Source organism: Euphorbia lathyris, chromosome 7 (assembly GCF_963576675.1).
Source record: "Euphorbia lathyris chromosome 7, ddEupLath1.1, whole genome shotgun sequence".
NCBI classification, from domain to species: Eukaryota; Viridiplantae; Streptophyta; class Magnoliopsida; order Malpighiales; family Euphorbiaceae; genus Euphorbia; species Euphorbia lathyris.
In genome coordinates this window covers 84,655,772-84,673,647 of record NC_088916.1, presented here as the reverse complement: position 1 = coordinate 84,673,647, position 17,876 = coordinate 84,655,772, and the positions used below count along the sequence as shown (strand labels likewise).

The 17,876-nt window shown below is 34.2% G+C and overlaps 1 long non-coding RNA gene across 2 annotated transcripts; it reads right to left on the bottom strand.

The window, feature by feature from the left end:
* Nucleotides 1-12,427: 12,427 nt before the first annotated feature.
* Nucleotides 12,428-17,654, bottom strand: LOC136201185 (uncharacterized). 2 transcript variants are annotated; one of them, XR_010673718.1, is made up of 6 exons: nt 17,571-17,654; nt 17,271-17,437; nt 17,045-17,130; nt 15,862-16,348; nt 14,553-14,804; nt 12,428-13,658 (listed from the first exon to the last, which is right to left on the bottom strand). It is a non-coding gene; the product is annotated as an uncharacterized lncRNA (long non-coding RNA). The 2 variants fall into 2 exon arrangements; XR_010673719.1 differs by having other exon boundaries at nt 15,862-16,336.
* Nucleotides 17,655-17,876: the final 222 nt, after the last annotated feature.

Here is a 17,876-nt window from a genome sequence, read left to right as displayed (position 1 = left end):
TTATTTTTGGTCCTTGTAACGGTCGTCAATAACTTTTCGTTTAGAATTCAAGTAATTTAGGTGCACTATATTTATTTATTTTATTTAATTACCATTTTACCCTTTGATAATTAGCTTCTCTGGCACGCCCTCATTATTTTTACCATTTTTAATCCCCGCAAACGCAGTTGAAAATTGGGATATTTCGAAAATATCACCAACACACGCGTTATGTAATTGTCACATCAGACCTTTCCAACATTAATTACTCTCTCCATTCCCTTATATAATAATCATTCTAGATATTTCACACAAATTAAGGAATATATTTGTTAACTAAAAAAATACTCTCTCATGTCGCTATTGGAGAATTAGTATTGGAATATTAAAAAACACATGTACCAATACAAAACATTTAATATTTGGACAAAAAAACTAAACTAAAAGTTCTTGGCATCCTAGAAGGAAAAAAGTAATTTGCTAAAATGAATTATGTAAGGCAATGGAGGGAGTATGTTTAAAATATCTATTATATTATTAAAACAGCTACAAAACTGCCAAAGTGTCAAAGTGAACTCAAATGCAAAATTTTGCAAAGCATTGGATTGTATTTGTAAAAATTTGTAAACCAGATATGCAAATCAGTGAAACACAAGATATTTATATGTAATTCACCCAAATATTTATTATGTTATTTAAACAGTTATGAACAATATTCTAAAATGTACGAAAATTTGTTTAGAAAATCCAATGTGGGAGTTGATTAACTTTTAAATGAGCATGTTCAATTTTTCTACTAGGTATGTATAAACTTACTCTTGTTTAACAATGTTAGAAGTAATGCTATGATAAAATACTCTTAACATTGATAGTCAGGGGCAATTTTACCACTAACATATAAAACAGTGGAATTTTACTCCTAATGTTGGGAACTAAGAACAAAATTATCCCTAACTTTAGCAAGTTGAATCAAATTTAATAAATCATTATACAAATATTTTGTTCCTTATTTTCCAACAGTTGTCTACGTTAGGAATGAGATTAATATTTTTAAATTCGACCAAACATTTATATTTTAAATTGAACAAAAAGACAAACATTCTTAAATACCTCTAAAGAATTTGAGACTAATATTCTTAAATTCGACGAAACATTTGTATTTTAATTAATTATTTTTGAAATTGATCTAACTTGCTAATGTTAGGCATAAATTTGCTATTTGTTGCAAATATTATGCGTAAAATTATACCATTTTAGGGTATCCGCTATCGTTACTTTGTTTTTTACAAAGTACCCTTACTTGGTGCTCATTTTCACCATTGGATGAATTTTATGCTCCATCATCCAATGGTGAAAACCACACACCAAGTAACGGTACTTTGTAAAAAATAAAGTAACCATAGCGGGCACCACCATTTTAGACATTAAAAATAAAATTACTGCTGAATGTCAGGGTTATGAGTATTTTTACACTTCTCCTTTATTCCTACTATAAAAATATAATTTGTTTAACATTCATTAAATTTGTTGAAAGTTGTTACTAGTTATAAATGCACTTGTTATTATTGTTACTAGTTATAAATGGCTTGAATAGATGTGCAGGTTTCCATGAAGTATCCATTGAGAACACAAATTTGCAACAGCACTGCAAAATTCATTTAGGAGTATAAATTAGTATTTTCTCATTAAAAGTAAATTAGATTTGGTTTTAATAAAAAAAAGCAGGAAAAAGAACCACATAACACCAGCAAGCTCAATTGTTTGGTAACATTTAATTCAATTGGTATTGTCATAGATAGAATCTAACTCATTTTAGATGAAAATTTATCTAATTTTAACATGTGACATGTTAAAAAGAACCACATGTCGATATACTTTAATTGTCTTTTTTCCATATAAAAAGGTTATAGCTAAAAGATTGAAGCCTCTGCTGGAAATTTTTCATTTCTGAATCTCAAAGCTCCTTATATGTAAATCAGTTATTTAAACTATTGAATAAAATAAAAGGGAATGATCTGATAGAATCAGCAACGGATCGGTTTGGAATTCTGTTATGGAGTTATCTATTCTCCACAATCTCGGGTTAAACGCTCGTCATCATAGGGCCCGTCGAATCATTGAAGTTAGATGGCAGCCCCCTCCGTCTGATTGGATTAAAGCTAACACTGATGCCTCCATGATCTCGGGTAGAGCTGGTTGCGGTGTGGTTTTTCGAAATAGTCAGGGGCATCCCCTTGGGTGATTTGCCTCCCCCCTTGATTGTGCTTTGGTACACATGGCTGAATTGCAAGCCGCTATTTTTGCAGTTTCAATTGTGAGGTCACGTGGATGGACTCGTCTCTAAATTGAAAGTGACTCGACTTACGTTATTCGAATTTTCTGTGCCCGTGCGCAGATCATTCCCTAGACAATGCGTGTGGATTGGTTAAATTGTTTAGATTCAATGACACATATTCAGGTGGTTGTCTCTCATGTGTTCCGTGAGGGAAATCAAGTGGCAGACGCTCTTGCTAATTACGGACGTCTGGCCTCAGATTTACAAATGTGGAATACCCTTCCAGACTTCTGCTCCCTTCTTGCTAGAGATAATGTCATTGGTAGGGATATGTTTAGATTTTCTTAAAACATTCTTTGTACTAGATTCATACTTTTTTCATCTCTTCATTTATATATTTGGTTCTTTGCCTTTTCGGGGATGCCAACCTGGTTGGACTTCCCATTGGGCTAGATCCGTATTTCAATTAAAAAAAATGGATAAGGTACAAATTTGTCTCCTTCAATGTTACACCTAATATTTCCAAATAAGATTAATTTTATCTTATTTGACAAAAGATTTAAATATATTGGTTTAGTGTTATATGACTAATTATGTAATTAATCATATCTTGAATTGAATTGATTCGATCGGGTCTTATATGAGAAAGTGGACCATGTGCGGTATGCCTATAATCTATGCCATGCTCTACTCAAGCGGAGCTTTGGGGAATGCTTTTCGACCTTCAAATATATATTACTATTATTAATAGTAATGCAAACATTTGTCAAAATGAATCTTGTTTTCACATACAATTTTATGTTAAGAATAAAGTTAAACACTTTAAAAATAACATTTAGCAAATTGCAGATAATAGGGACAAATTATAACAATATTCCTAAAATAAAAATATAATATGTCACTATAATTTGTTTAGATTATATTAAATTTGCCAGTGATTAATGATCCTGTTACTAGTCATTAATTATCTCGGTGGATGTGCTAGTTTCCATAAAACAACCATTGGGAATACAAATTTTTAACAGCCTTGCATGGTTCATTGAGGATTTCCACAGATTTTTTTATCATTATTGATGATTAAGAGTAACTCCGCCTGTGAGGGTCACTTGGTGGCCTTTACAGCCGGTCCCAAGCCCGGACAAAGGAGGAGGGTTGCGGTAGGTTTGTGGCGGCCAGCGTAAAACTTAGCCACATCTTATGACATGAACCATAATATAAATACCGTTGGGGCGTTCCCTACTCAGCGACGCGCTGCACTTCCTAGACCCGGGTGTAGTGATAAATGTGCAAGGGTTGCTAGGTCGTCGCCCCGAAGCGGCGCGCCACCCCAGGACCCGGGGGTGGTGTCAAATATGCAAGGGTTGCGGGTAAATAAGCTAGTCCACGGTAATGGTAGGGGTAGGGGTAAGGGTAGTAGGTTACGCTTTGGGACATGGAACATAGGTTCTTTGACAGGAAGATTAGCTGAAATTGTAGATGTTATGAAGAGGAGGAGAATAAATATATTATGCCTACAAGAAACCAAGTGGGTTGGAGCTAAGGCTAGAGAGATAGCTCCTTGGGGTTATAAGCTTTGGTACTCAGGAAAGGATAAGGGTAGAAATGGAGTAGGTATTCTTATTGATAGGGAGTATATTGATGAGGTAGTAGCGGTGTCTAGGAAGAGCGATAGAATTATGAGTGTTAAGCTAGTGATAGGGGATGAGGTTGTGAATGTCATTAGTGCATATGCGCCACAAATAGGATTAGATGTGTCTATAAGACAAGCTTTTTGGGATGACTTAAAGGAAGTGGTGCAACAGGTTCCTAGGGATGAAAAAATGGTACTAGGGGGTGATCTCAATGGACACGTGGGTTCTAGGCGAGATGGGTTTGAGAGTGTTTATGGAGGGTATGGCTTTGGAGATAAGAATGAAGCAGGAAATGATATTTTGGAATTCGCATCAGCCTATGACTTGAGTATCATGAACACATGGTTTATGAAGAGAACATCCCACTTAGTGACTTATCGGAGTGGCGGTAATGCGAGCCAAATTGACTTCTTCTTAGTAAGGAGTGCTTGGAGAAAGAGTTATATTGATTGTAAGGTGATCCCTGGTGAGAGTACGACAACCCAACATAGAGTAGTGGTGCTAGATTTTCGAAGTAGGAAATGTATAAGAAAACAAACACCTCAAGTAGAGACTAAGATTAAGTGGTGGAAATTGCAAGGGGAGAATCAACAAAAATTTGTGGATGAGATGACCAAAAAAGATATTTGGACTTGCAATATGGATTCAGATATAGATTCGATATGGAATAAGATGGAGCATAGTATAAGGGAAGTAGCGAAGGAAGTTCTAGGGGAATCTAAAGGTAGCATGCCACCGGGTAAGGACACATCTTGGTGGACAGAAGAAGTACGACAAGCAGTAAAGAGTAAGAGAGAATCCTATAAACTATTGGGGAAATGTAGGAGTGACGAGAACTACGAAAAATACAAAGAGGCTAAAAGGGAAGTAAAGAAGGTCATACGAGATGCTAGAGCAAAGGTGAATCGGGATCTGTATATAAGATTGGATACGAAAGAAGGGGAAAGAGACATATATAGAATTGCTCGGATGAGAGATAGGAAGACGTGAGATCTCGGAAAAGTTAAATGTGTGAAGGATGTGGACCAGAAAGTCCTAGTTGGAGATAAGGATATCAAGGAACGATGGAGGTCCTATTTTGATGACTTATTTAATGGAGATCGCCAACAAGATGTTGGAGATATAAGTATCCATCACGATATGATAAATCATGAATGTCTGTGGAGAATTCAAAAGGGTGAAGTCAAAATGACATTAAGTAAGATGAAGTTGAAGAAAGCAGTAGGACCTGATGGCATCCCTATTGAGATTTGGAGATGTTTGGGAGAAAGAGGAATCGAATGGTTGACGACGTTCTTCAACAAAATTTGGAGAAACAATAAGATGCCATCAGAATGGAGGAAAAGTACCTTAATCCCTTTGTATAAGAACAAAGGCGATGTCCAAGATTGTGCCAACTATCGGGGAATCAAATTAATGAGTCACACTATGAAACTTTGGGAGCGAGTGATTGAACAAAGGCTAAGGAGGACGGTGAAGATCTCGGAAAACCAGTTTGGCTTTATGCCGGGAAGATCAACTATGGAAGCCATCCATCTAATGAGACAATTAATGGAGCACTATCGAAATAAGAAGAAAGACTTGCATATGGTTTTCATTGACTTGGAGAAAGCATATGATAAGGTACCAATGGAAGTACTTTGGTGGGCCTTGACAAGGAAAAGCATTTCGCGGAAATATATTGACATCATAAAGGACATGTATGAGGGAGTATGCACGAGTGTACGTACTAGTATTGGGAAGACTGAAGAGTTTCCTATTACGATTGGAGTGCATCAAGGTTCCGCACTAAGCCCATTTCTTTTTGCCATCGTTATGGATGAACTAACAAGTTCACTTCAAGATGGTATACCATGGTGCATGCTGTTTGCAGATGATATTGTGTTGGTTGATGAGACGAAAGAAGGAGTGGAGATGAAGTTGGAACTATGGAGGCAAACTCTAGAATCTAGAGGCTTTAAGTTGAGTCGAAGTAAGACAGAATATTTGGAGTGTAAGTTTAGCGGCCGTAGGAGTAGGGAGGCAGGGACAATCACCCTAGATGGGAGAGTTGTTCAGGCCTCGGATTGCTTCCGGTATTTAGGATCTATTATCCAAACGGATGGAGAAGTAGATGGAGATGTTGCTCATAGGATTAAAGCTGGTTGGTCGAAGTGGAAGAGTGCTACGGGTTTCCTTTGTGATCCCGGCATGCCTAATAGATTGAAGGGAAAATTCTACCGAACGGCAATTAGACCAGCATTGTTATATGGTACGGAGTGTTGGGCAGTGAAACACTGCCACATCCATAAGATGTCAGTGGCGGAGATGCGTATGTTGAGATGGATGTGTGGTCACACGAGAAAGGACCGGGTGCGTAATGAAATAATTAGGACAAAAGTAAGGGTCACATCTATTGAGAATAAAATGAGAGAAAACCGACTAAGGTGGTTTGGCCATGTGAGACGTAGGGGTGAGGGGTAGGGGAAGACCTAAGCAAACTTGGAGGAGGGTGATCGAGAGTGATATGAGTTTATTGGGAATTGAGGAAAATATGGTAGTGGATAGGACGGAGTGGAGGGAGCGAATCTGTGTCGCTGACACGACTTGATTTTCACGGTTTTATATGATGGTTCATGTTAGCCGACCCCGAATAATTTCGGACTAAGGCTTTGTTGTTGTTGTTGTTGTTGTATTGATGATTAAGAGTAAATTAGATTTTTATCAGCAAACAAAGGAAAAAAAATAACTGCTGACTATCTAAATCATTTGTTGATGTACTATTATTTTATACATTTAGCTCAAGTGGTATTTCCATGGGTAGAATTTGACTGATTCGTGTAGATCACAATTGTTTTAATTATTTTTTTATATAAATTTTATATGTGGATAAATAAGAAAAAAATTTCTTATTCATCCGTATATTAAGTTTATATGGAAAAAAAAATAAAAAATTGGCACGTGTATATCATATGTTAAAAATAGTGTCATGCTGAAAATTTAACAAATTAGATAATTTCTCATCTAAATCAATCAAATGTCGTTCATAGGAATATTTCAACGAACCGATTTTTCAAGGGGGAAATTATAAAATTTTGGATACAATATGGACCAAATATGACTTTAATCCAAAAAATAAAGGATATCACTTGGTATTGTTGGATAACTTATTACTAGAGAAAGTGTTATGACAAAAAGTGTTGTGTGAAAAATAATAATAAGTGTTTGATAAATAGATTAAGGGTCGTTTGTTTTACCTATTGTTGTTTGTTGTTGGAAAAAACTGTTTTTCTCAAAAGCAGATATTCACTGTTTTTGTAAAAAAGCTACATTTTAGGTGTAAAATATAAACACGAAATCACTAACCAAATATGTAAAACTCTTCATTTTAAAGTGAAAAGACAAACATAAATATTGAAAGCTATTTGAGCTCTAAAAGCTTGAAATATAGTTTTTCATTAAAAGCTAAAGTTGATTTTAACTCAGAAAACTGCATTTAAAGTTTGGAAAAGGAATATTAAATGCACTCAAGATGGCAAGAAATTGGGTTAAATACAACATTGGTCACTGAACTGATATGGTTGTTTCAAAATGGTTACACAACTTCAATTTGTCTCAATAAAATCACTCAACTTTGAATTTTATCTCAATTACAATCCGCTGATTCCAAGGCTAAAAAAGGCATCGAAATAATGACATAGTCACACATCAATATGAGACAATTTAAATCTTTGACCTAAATGAAACGTGACAGCCACGTGGCGTACCTAAAAATGGAAAAATGTTTTACTATGTAAAAACATAATAATTGGCATAAATTATTATTTGGTCTATGCTTGATTTAAAATTTTATCTGTTTGTCATCCATTTATTATTTTGTCACATTTCAATTGGTGAAATTTCGCCCAATTTGAAGACTTGACATAATTGTTACACATGACGATATCTTCGCATGTAATATGGTTTAAATCTTGAAAATATGGTATAAGATGTTGTTGACCCAAAATAAAATAAATTTTATTTTTTTATGTATATAGAAAGCTTATGTTTAATTTAGGGTATAGTTTCTATTTTTGTCTAGAAAATAATGAAAAATACACGTGTAAGCTAACCTTCAACCCATGAGAGAGTCCGGCACCACGCGGGGCGTGTCCTCAATACGCAGCGCGTAAACAAGGCGTCCGGAGAAATCAACGTCAAAACGCAAACACGCAGCGCGTCCTTCACCTTACGCGGGGCGTAATTTCTCACGCGGGACGTATTTTCCAATACGCCGTGCGTAAGACGCATTCGCGGAGCATGCCAAGATCAGAGGCTTGAAGACGCGGGGCGTATCTACAAGACGCAGGGCGTAATCCTTCACGCGGGACGCGACACCAGAGACACCACACGAGAAAACCATCAATGAAACGCACTAGGCCTAATGTCCGCCAACACGCAGGCCATATCAGAGCATACGCGGGGCGTGTCGTCTCGCCCAGAAGCAGTCAACGGCAGTTTGAGGAGGTTAAGTTAGTTAATTAGAGTTAGTTGGGTTTGGTTAAGTTAGTTGGTGACTATTTACCAAAATACCACTGATTATTTACCAAAATACCACTAATTATTTACCAAAATGCCACTCTAAAAAACTATAAATAGACCCCCTCCCCTTCCTTATTTTTCACACTCAACATAAACACAATCCCCTTCCTAAGGTCCCTTTCAATTCTCTCTAGTTTCTAGTTCTTAGTTTTCAAGTTCTTAGCTCTTAAGTTCTTTAATTTCTTCAAGTTCTTCAAGTTTTTCCTTTTTGTTCTTCAGCTTTTTCTTAGCTTTGATCCCTTTTTTAAGCTCTTTTTAACTCCAATTCAAGTTCCAATAGTCTTTCTTTCAAGTTTCTCAATTCAATTTAGCATTCTTAAGCTGTTACTCTGCTCAATTTTAAATTAGAATTTCATTTCCAAATCAATTTTCCAGATTCGTCCAATCGTTTTCAAAGCCCGATTCCGTCCATTTTAAATCATTTTTTGCCTTCGAGCCCTTCGACAAAGTTGTTCCTGACGTCTTGAATTTCAATCTAGTGTTTTTAATTTCGCAATTCCGTGCCCAGAAACTATAGTTACACGCTGATCTTTCCAGCTCAAATTCTTTTAGTTACTCTGCCCAGATTTTTCCAGATTCGTCCAGTCATTTTCAACTCTCAATTTCGTCCATTTCCAATTTGTTTTAGCTTTCGATCCCTTATACAAAGTTGTTCCTGACATTCTTAAGTTCAATTTACACTACTTACAAGCCCAATTCCGCATTCTTAAGCACTCAAACCAAGCTCCCGAAGTTAAGGTCTAAATCTGCCCCATTTGCCTACCAACGTTTTGCCATTGCACCAAGCACATACCGTACGGGCCCGTCCGATTGCAGCTCTCCAAGGACCTCACGCGGATGCCAAAATTCAACATCAATCCGAGATAGCTATTGTGGCTCCGTGTTTGTTGTTGAATTCCAATTTATTTTTATTGCATTTCAATTCCTTGTATTTGATTTGCTATTCCATTTCAATTGAATCAGCTATATGTTTAGTATAGAAGTTTTTCAATTGTAATTCATTTCCAATTTCATGTTTCAAACAATTATTCAATCAATAAATACCGATTTTTCACCAAATCTTGTGTCAATTTCGCACTTTAAATTCCTTTATTTTCTCATCTTCAATTTACTCGCATTAGCTTAAATAAAACCATTTATCCAGCAAAGTTTCTATAACGGTACTAGAGACCCAAGAGGGACTTTTTCAATCCTTGCGTCCCTCTTCGTTTAAGATTTCAAGTTTTGGCGCGCAATTCCATAAACTTAACCGTCTTTAATATTTTGAAAAATAATTTCTCTGGCACGCCCGCACCGTAACCACACGTGACAAGGTTGAAATTAGCATATTCGCAAAATATGGCTAACAGATGTAATGGTTAGCGAAATGATATTCAATTTCAAACTTAATATAAATTAAAAAAATTAATAATATAGAATAATTTAGGTTTAAGTTTCTCATTCTTCTCTTCGTATTCAACGAATTCAATTTAATGTATAGAATAATATTTTTTATAAATGATTTGGTTCATGAATATTTTCCATAGGTGAAATGTATATTTGAAACTCTTTTGAATTTATTTTTTATTGATTAAATTATTAATCTTTTAAATGGGTACATTGAGTCTTTATCTGTTATTTTTACGAATATTAAATCTTTAATATTTTAAATGGATTGATTAAGGGGTTGTTTGTTTCCTGTTTTTAAAACTGTTGTTTGTTGTTTCATGCTTAAAATGAGATATTGTGGTGTTTGGTTAAAAATAAAAAAACTGGAGCTAATTGCTGTTTTGGAATCAAACAGCAGCTTTAGAAAGGTGGTTGTATTTATTTTAGAAGGCCACAATTGCCCTTTACGCACAAAAGGAAAGAAACATCTGGGCATGAGGTATTCTTATTGAAATTTGCTCGGGGGTATTAATGAATTAAGTTGGGTAAGTGAATTTTGGGCATTCAGGACAGTGTTAAGGGTATACTGATTGATTGTTGGGCATCTCAAACTTTAATCAACTTGTAACCTATGATGCACGGAAACGGAAACGGAAACGGATACAGAAACGGAAACGGGAAACGTGATTTCTAAAAAATATAGGAAACGGAAACGTGGGGAAACGTGTAAATATTAAAAATATAGGGGTAAATTTATAAATATTAAAAATATAATAATATATATATATAAATATAATATGCAATTTATATATATATAACCAATTATTAATATTATACCTAATAAGATAAACAATATTAGTAAATAAGCTTTTGACTTCCTAATAATTTAGTGAACAAAAAACCCACAAAATATTAATATTATTCTTTCACCAAACCACCCACCCAACTAAATATTGCATAAAATATTATATTGGGATTTGACAAGTGTCATCATGCATGTCATGCAAACTAGAAGATGTAAATGAAGATTAAGAACAACATGGAAAAGGAAAACACTTTAGAATTGCCTTAATACGTCAAAAAAGAGATTGAAGAAACTAAGGAAGAATGTCTTCAAAAACAAGATTGCTCAAGAATTCAGAATTGTAGCAGAAAAAATAAGGTTAGTTGTTTAAATAGAAGAAAAAATGATCATCAACTTAAGAAGTTTGACTTCAAAAAGGAAGTTTCAATCACCAATTTTCATATCCTAGTCCTAGTGTGATATGGAATTGCAGAAAAAGAAATTCTCAATTTGTAGAAATTCTGCAGAAATTGGAGCATAAAGGGAAACCCGTTTCATATTTTCCTTAATTACCGAAACGTGCCCGGAAACGTATCGTATGAGTTTCCGGGCGTTTCCGTTTCCGGTATCCGGAAGAAACGTTGAAACGCAAGCTGGAATGTGTTTCCGTGCTTCATAGCTTGTAACTACATGCAACTTAATAATGAAGAAAAGACCAATTAGTTCTACACATCCGTATATTGAAAATATCATTACAAGTTGTTGTTTATAAATTTGTATCCTCTCTTTATTGCCTATAATAACTGGATGTAGCAAGTGCAAAAGCATCAAGGTGTGGTTGAAGTGATGAAGATGGCCTTTCACCACAAAAGGAAACAAGCCCTCCAGCTATAGTTAATCATAATTTTACCAAACAATAATAATCGATCCGCTAACAACAACACCAAACAGTAGATATAAACAGCTCAACCAAACCAACACTAAACGTTTGATCAATTATTCTTTTAACATATAACTTACTGGTAGTAGATGTCTATTAAAAGCTAGAGGTTCATAGTTTGAATCCTTTAATATACAAATTTCAATTGTTTTTAGTAAAGTAAAGGTGGCTAGAAATATATCTGGAGCAACCATCTGCGACCTTTATATGTGACCATTCGATTGAATAGAGTTGACCTGGTTGTGATAGTCTCGGTATGACAATTATGCTCGCTCAAGAGGCTGATTTATCCCTTTAAACAAGTTTAATGGTTCAATATATTAATGCTCCCCTAAACTTAATCCCCTAGTATATTAATGCTTCAATTTCATTAGTGATCATTGTGATATTCTCTTCTTTACATAACAATTAAAATTGCAAAACTGAAATAAAAATGATACAAAATTAACAAAGACAACCAATAAAATATACATTCACTGCTCAAATAGAAATTACACTAATAAAAATAAAAAACTTAATAGAACATGTGAGCAGCAAATCGTTGAGAAGCCATGATTAAAAAAACATTGACTAAGCCAGATAGATGCAACCCTGAATCAAATAGATGATAAATTTTGAAATTGAAAATGACAACATACATAAATCAAATCATTGGTAAATCTAAAGTATAACCCCATAACATGTGATGGTGAACATAATACGGTGAGCTCATCGAGATGCATAGAATATAGGCAGAAGCTGAAAGTAAGCAAGTACAACCTTTAAAAAGGAAACTATAAAATTAGGAGAGGGTTGAAAGAGTACATGTTGAAATAAATCAATTAGAGTTTACAAAGAACGCTACTAAAACAATTAAATTCAGTAAAAAATTAATAAGCAAGTTATGTCATACGAGGTATTAGGGAGTCTTAATCAACGTTAAGGCTGATGAAGTAATCCCTTGGCTAACTCTGCTGGTGGTTATGAGGCAATCATCCACACCTATTTTCTTGGACACAGATTGTAAAAAAATCGTGGAATGGATTAAGGGTAAAAGCAGACCTGTAAAAGTTGCAAGAATATTATAGGAAAGATAATAAAAAAACAGCAGTTGCTAAATGATAAGATTGATCTTACTTATCGGGAAAATATGCAGCCACATTGCCACCTAAAACAATGCAATTTTTTTTACAAACCATCTTACTTTTTATTTAAGACATTAGAAGATGACAAACTTAATACAGGTAGATATAAGGTACTATTCATTTTCATATATTAAAAATAATTATAATTAAGTGTAGCAAGTTTGTCCTCTTCTAATGTATTCAATAAAATTCACGATGTCTAGGTGGCAATGTGACTTCATGTTTTGAAGACAATTATGACCAATCTCAACATTTAGCAAATGTTTTTTTTTATTATCCTTCATATAATATTCTTGCAACTTTCACACTGTCTCCCTTTACCCTTAATCCATTCCACCATATTTTTATAATCTATGTCCACAAAATAAGGGTGGATGGTTGCCTCATAACCATTAGTTGAGGGCTGAGTGTCATATTTAAGACATTCAAGACCTCATTTGCTTCTACATAGTCAACTTCTTAGTCCCCTAGAGATTCGCAAACCCCACAAACGGAGTTGCAATATTTGTCCTAGAAAATGGACGCAAAACCTCACATACCATCTTTTTATGAACCGTCCCTATTTATTTTCCACGACCTAGTTTAGGACCGTTGAAATAGTCTCACTTCATAGATTGAGTCATCACTTCTAAACATCTTAGCTCCATTGTACGAGGTTCTTCCAACCTTATCATGCAATGATATCTAAAAAAACAAATAAAACACAATAAAGATCTAGCACCTAAGATAACACCATAATTGACAAATACATACCTCAAAGTTATGTTGACTGAAGTCGGTTGAACCAACAATTTATCAAAACCATTTGGGAAATTGAATTTTTGATGAACATCATATGCAGTGATCATATAATGGAGAATCTCCTTGTTGTGAAAGGAATTTCTTACCATGGAGGAGGATGAACTGATTGCACCATAGATAATCGACATGCTTAGATTTTTAGGAAGAAGCTCATATGATAGACAACGTGCAATCTTGATTGTATTGAATAGGTAAACTACAAATATATACAAAAAGAAAGTGGTTGGTAGGAAAATCTAATAAACGACTTTCCTAAGTAGAGAATTATCTATATACAATTGTATATCATTAAATAAATAATAAACATTACAAAAAAAAAAGAAAAAAATATATATGTAATAACCATTTTTTTGTATATGTTTATCTATCAACCCGAAATATAAATGAAGAATTCACACGGATTTAGCCTTAACTTTATTTTCTTATCATAGAGTTTTTGCCTTTTAACTCCTTTTCCGTTTTAGGATTATAAACTCTATATAAACAGAGCTTCTCTAAATGCATAATATTATTTTACTTTGTGGGACTAGATCCATGACAATATCTTTTACAAATAGGAACAAAAGAGTATGTTTAAAGAGTCTCCGAAGCTTGACCTATCATATGGTTGTTTTTCTTGGCAAGGTGTGGCTTTACTTCTACTTACTCAAATCTTATTCACATATGCATAGCATAACTAGTTCTAGCTTATAATATTATATATTCACTTAAGTGAACCCAAATGAAATATCTAATTAATAATTGGATAAGAAGATTAATAGAAATAAAAGTAGTTATACATAAGAGACTGTGTGTAGGTTGAATCTTAAAACATATGTTCAATATTACATTAAAGACAAAGAAAAACCCTCAACCCACCTACCCTATATGATTCGAACCCATGACCTCTAGGTAAACTCTCAACCAACAGGCTAAGAGCTTCACCACAATTACATTAAAAGTTAGAAAGGTATTAAAGTATGAGCATTTACATTTGCATTTGCATTAACGTGTTTATGAAACATTTTGGACTGAAACTATTAGTTTAAGAACTAAACATGAAACTTGTCATATCACCACATCACTCAAATAACTTAGCATATTTACATACCCATGATTGCGGAACAATATTAGCAATTTTGGGTGTTCTGAACGCGTTGAATTGGATAACTGGATAATGCATCTATGAATCTTGATTGTGAAGCAGATAGTTAGAGAATGTGACTTCCAAGAGAATGATTGCCCAACCTAGCTCGGGAATGTGATGGCTCCTTTCGAAAATTCTTCTCGCGAATTCAAGTGATTTAGAGAATGTGACGGCCAAAACAATGATTGTATAGCAGAGTTGGAGAATGTGATGTGCCTGTTGTGGAAAGGGTTACAAGAAAAAGGGATATTAGTAAGGATATAAAATACACTTATTAAAATTAAATCGTCAATACTTTTAATAATAGTAAATTCTACTACTATTTAATTAATAAGCAAAACATTTTTTTTATTAACTTGGCCTTATACATTCTCAGCTCCATGAAGTTACCCAAAAACTGCAACTGGCCCCTAGATTCCAAAATGTAGCAACTAACCCTATCAACTTGCTTATTTGAAACAAATATCACATCAAATGGCACATGGCAGCGTGTGATTGGTAGTGTGCGTTAGTTGCAACTTTTTCAAGCTCCAATCTCGCACTACCATGTGGTATGTGACAGGCTATTTGTCTTAAATAAGCGAGTTGCGGGTTAGTTGAAACATTTTGAAGTTCAGAAGTAAGTTGCGTTTTTTGGACAACTTATGGGGGCTGGAGATGTATTATGCCTATTAGGTTTTACAAAAAAAATTCTCCTAGACTAAACTAAACCCCCTTAAATTGTAGTAGAAAAAACTAAATACTACTTAATTATAATAATAACAAATTAATCCCTTATTAATCACTTCTACTTCTAGTGCCACAAATTATCACTACCTCTTTTGGTCCATAATAACAATAAGCATAGATGAGGTGATTAGCTAAATAGATAATTTCTAACTTTTTCATCAATTGGAAGTATAATTGGCCCTATAATGATAGCATATGGACTTTAAAAATATACTTCTAGACTAGTAGGGAAACAATTACAAATGAAAATTTGGCCACACATGCAATTTACTTCTTCAAATATTATTACACACAAACCCAACCCGCATTTAAAGATCAAAGTAAATTACTATGTACTATTTAATGCACAGTTTATGGTCTATTTTAAACATCAAAATTACAGATGAGGAACCAGTGTATAGTAAGTAGATGAGCATAAATCCACACAATCACTATGGCAAATATTACAATCACTATGGCAAATATTACAGGAAATTATCAAAAACATGTTTTACAAAAAACGGAGCCAATATGAATAATTGAAGAACAATTTTAAAATACTGACCAAATTGCAGCATGTTGATCACCTAGACATCCTGTAATTGGAACACCACTAACTAGCAAACTTTTGAAATCTCTCCAATAATTTTTGGGGAGAATTGCAGCAGGAATGTTCAAAGCTTTCAACGTTCCTTAATTCCATTCAAGAGTTTTTATATTCATTAGCATAGTTCGAGATGCATTAGAGACATCAATGACATGCAAGCCACCTTTTACTCTGCTGGTTAAATTACTGATTAATCAGGTTCTTTCTTTTCCATTGCAGCCTCCTTTGGAGACTCTTGATTTATATACATCCATAATTTTCAAATCATAAGAAGCCAATGAAAATGGAAAAAGATCCATAAGAGTTATCTCATCTGCTACAGATTTCCTGATTTCTCCACCAGAGACATCTTCAGCTACAGGTGTATCTTCCTTATCCTCTACATCCATCTCTGTTATGCACCCATATGTCAGAACATGATCTGAACCTCTAACTGCATCCAAATCTGATTTTTAATTAAAATTAGAAAACATCAAGTAGAACAAGTAAACTAATAAAAGAGGCATAACAATTCGAATCAATACACATTTCAGGAATGGAAAAATTAAAATAAAAATCAAAATCAATTAAAGGGCTACACTGTATTTAGTAATTATTTTGTAGTTGTCTGTAATTGCTACATATGCAGAAAAATTCCCACCATAGTTCAATTGCATCCTAACAAATAAACTAGATGTGTTGTCTATGTTCCTAACTCTACCGGTAACAAATAAATAGCATCCTCCCATTTCTCACAAATCTCACAAATGATGGAAAACATGACCATATAATCTGGATAGAAAAGATGACAGTTTCAGATTTTTCTTGAGATGATTAAAGATGAATTAGCTTGCAAGTTCAATATGATGATGTTTCTGATTTAGAGGCGACCTAATACAAGTGTCTGCAAGTTATGTAAAGTTGTGATGAAACTTTTGTGGTGTTTTTAAAAGTTAATGAAAAGTTTCCAATGTATTTTAATCCTTACTCAGCACTCCAGATTCCTAGTGATAATGTCCAGTCCAAATAATTTTTACAATTCACAAACTTTTAATTTCAGATATATTCCAAAGTGTTAGTGAATTTAACGAGGGGTACATAATAGAACACAATGACTCCAAACCCAAACAAAGATGAATCAGTTATAAACAATGAATCGTACTAAGGTTGCTGAGTTGGTCTACGTTTTCCTGACCAATGGAACGCTCCAACTTCAGCAGCTATTCAACCCATTGCATCAACTTCAGACTTGCACAATAAAGAATATTTTGAAGGTCATCGTTAGTTACAACAGCCTCAATCTACAAAATATATTATCATAATGCAGAATCCTCCCAATCCAAATAAGAGGAAATAATAAGATATTTGAAAGTCTCAAACTCAGTTACCGGTTTCTTGATTGAGAATTTCAAGTTTTCCACGATCTATGTAGCCATTTCATTCTCATTTTCAAGATTTATCCCACCACATGCTTTACTTGTACAGTCCCATTATTAGGCAGTGAAATCTCCCTTTCCCCTTTTGGCTTCAAGATCTGTAAGCCCTCCATTCCAACCTACGTACACATCATACAATCACAAATGGCAAGAAGAGACAAAGAGAGATAAGTAGATTATTGACATAACATGCCCTAAGTTTAGAATCATCAAGATTAGAAGGAATTATTTATGTTGTACTGTGACACCAACCACATCACAATCAAGCAACAACTGAAAGAAAGACACCAAGAAACAAGGTTTGAGAGGAACGGATAGTTAGATCTGCCCTTTGAGAGAAAAGAGAGGGAGAGGTGGAACATAAAGAGAGAATAAACTCCTTTTATATGCAAGAAGATAGGGTTTTAATTTGGACCATCTGATCAAAGATGAATCAACTGTTCAGAACTAGTCTCCCCATTCAAAATTACATTTTTGCCCTTTGGCAGATTATGTATTGAAAATCTTTTGGTTTTGTTTTTCAATTGTTACTTTTTAGGAATAATATACCTATTATCT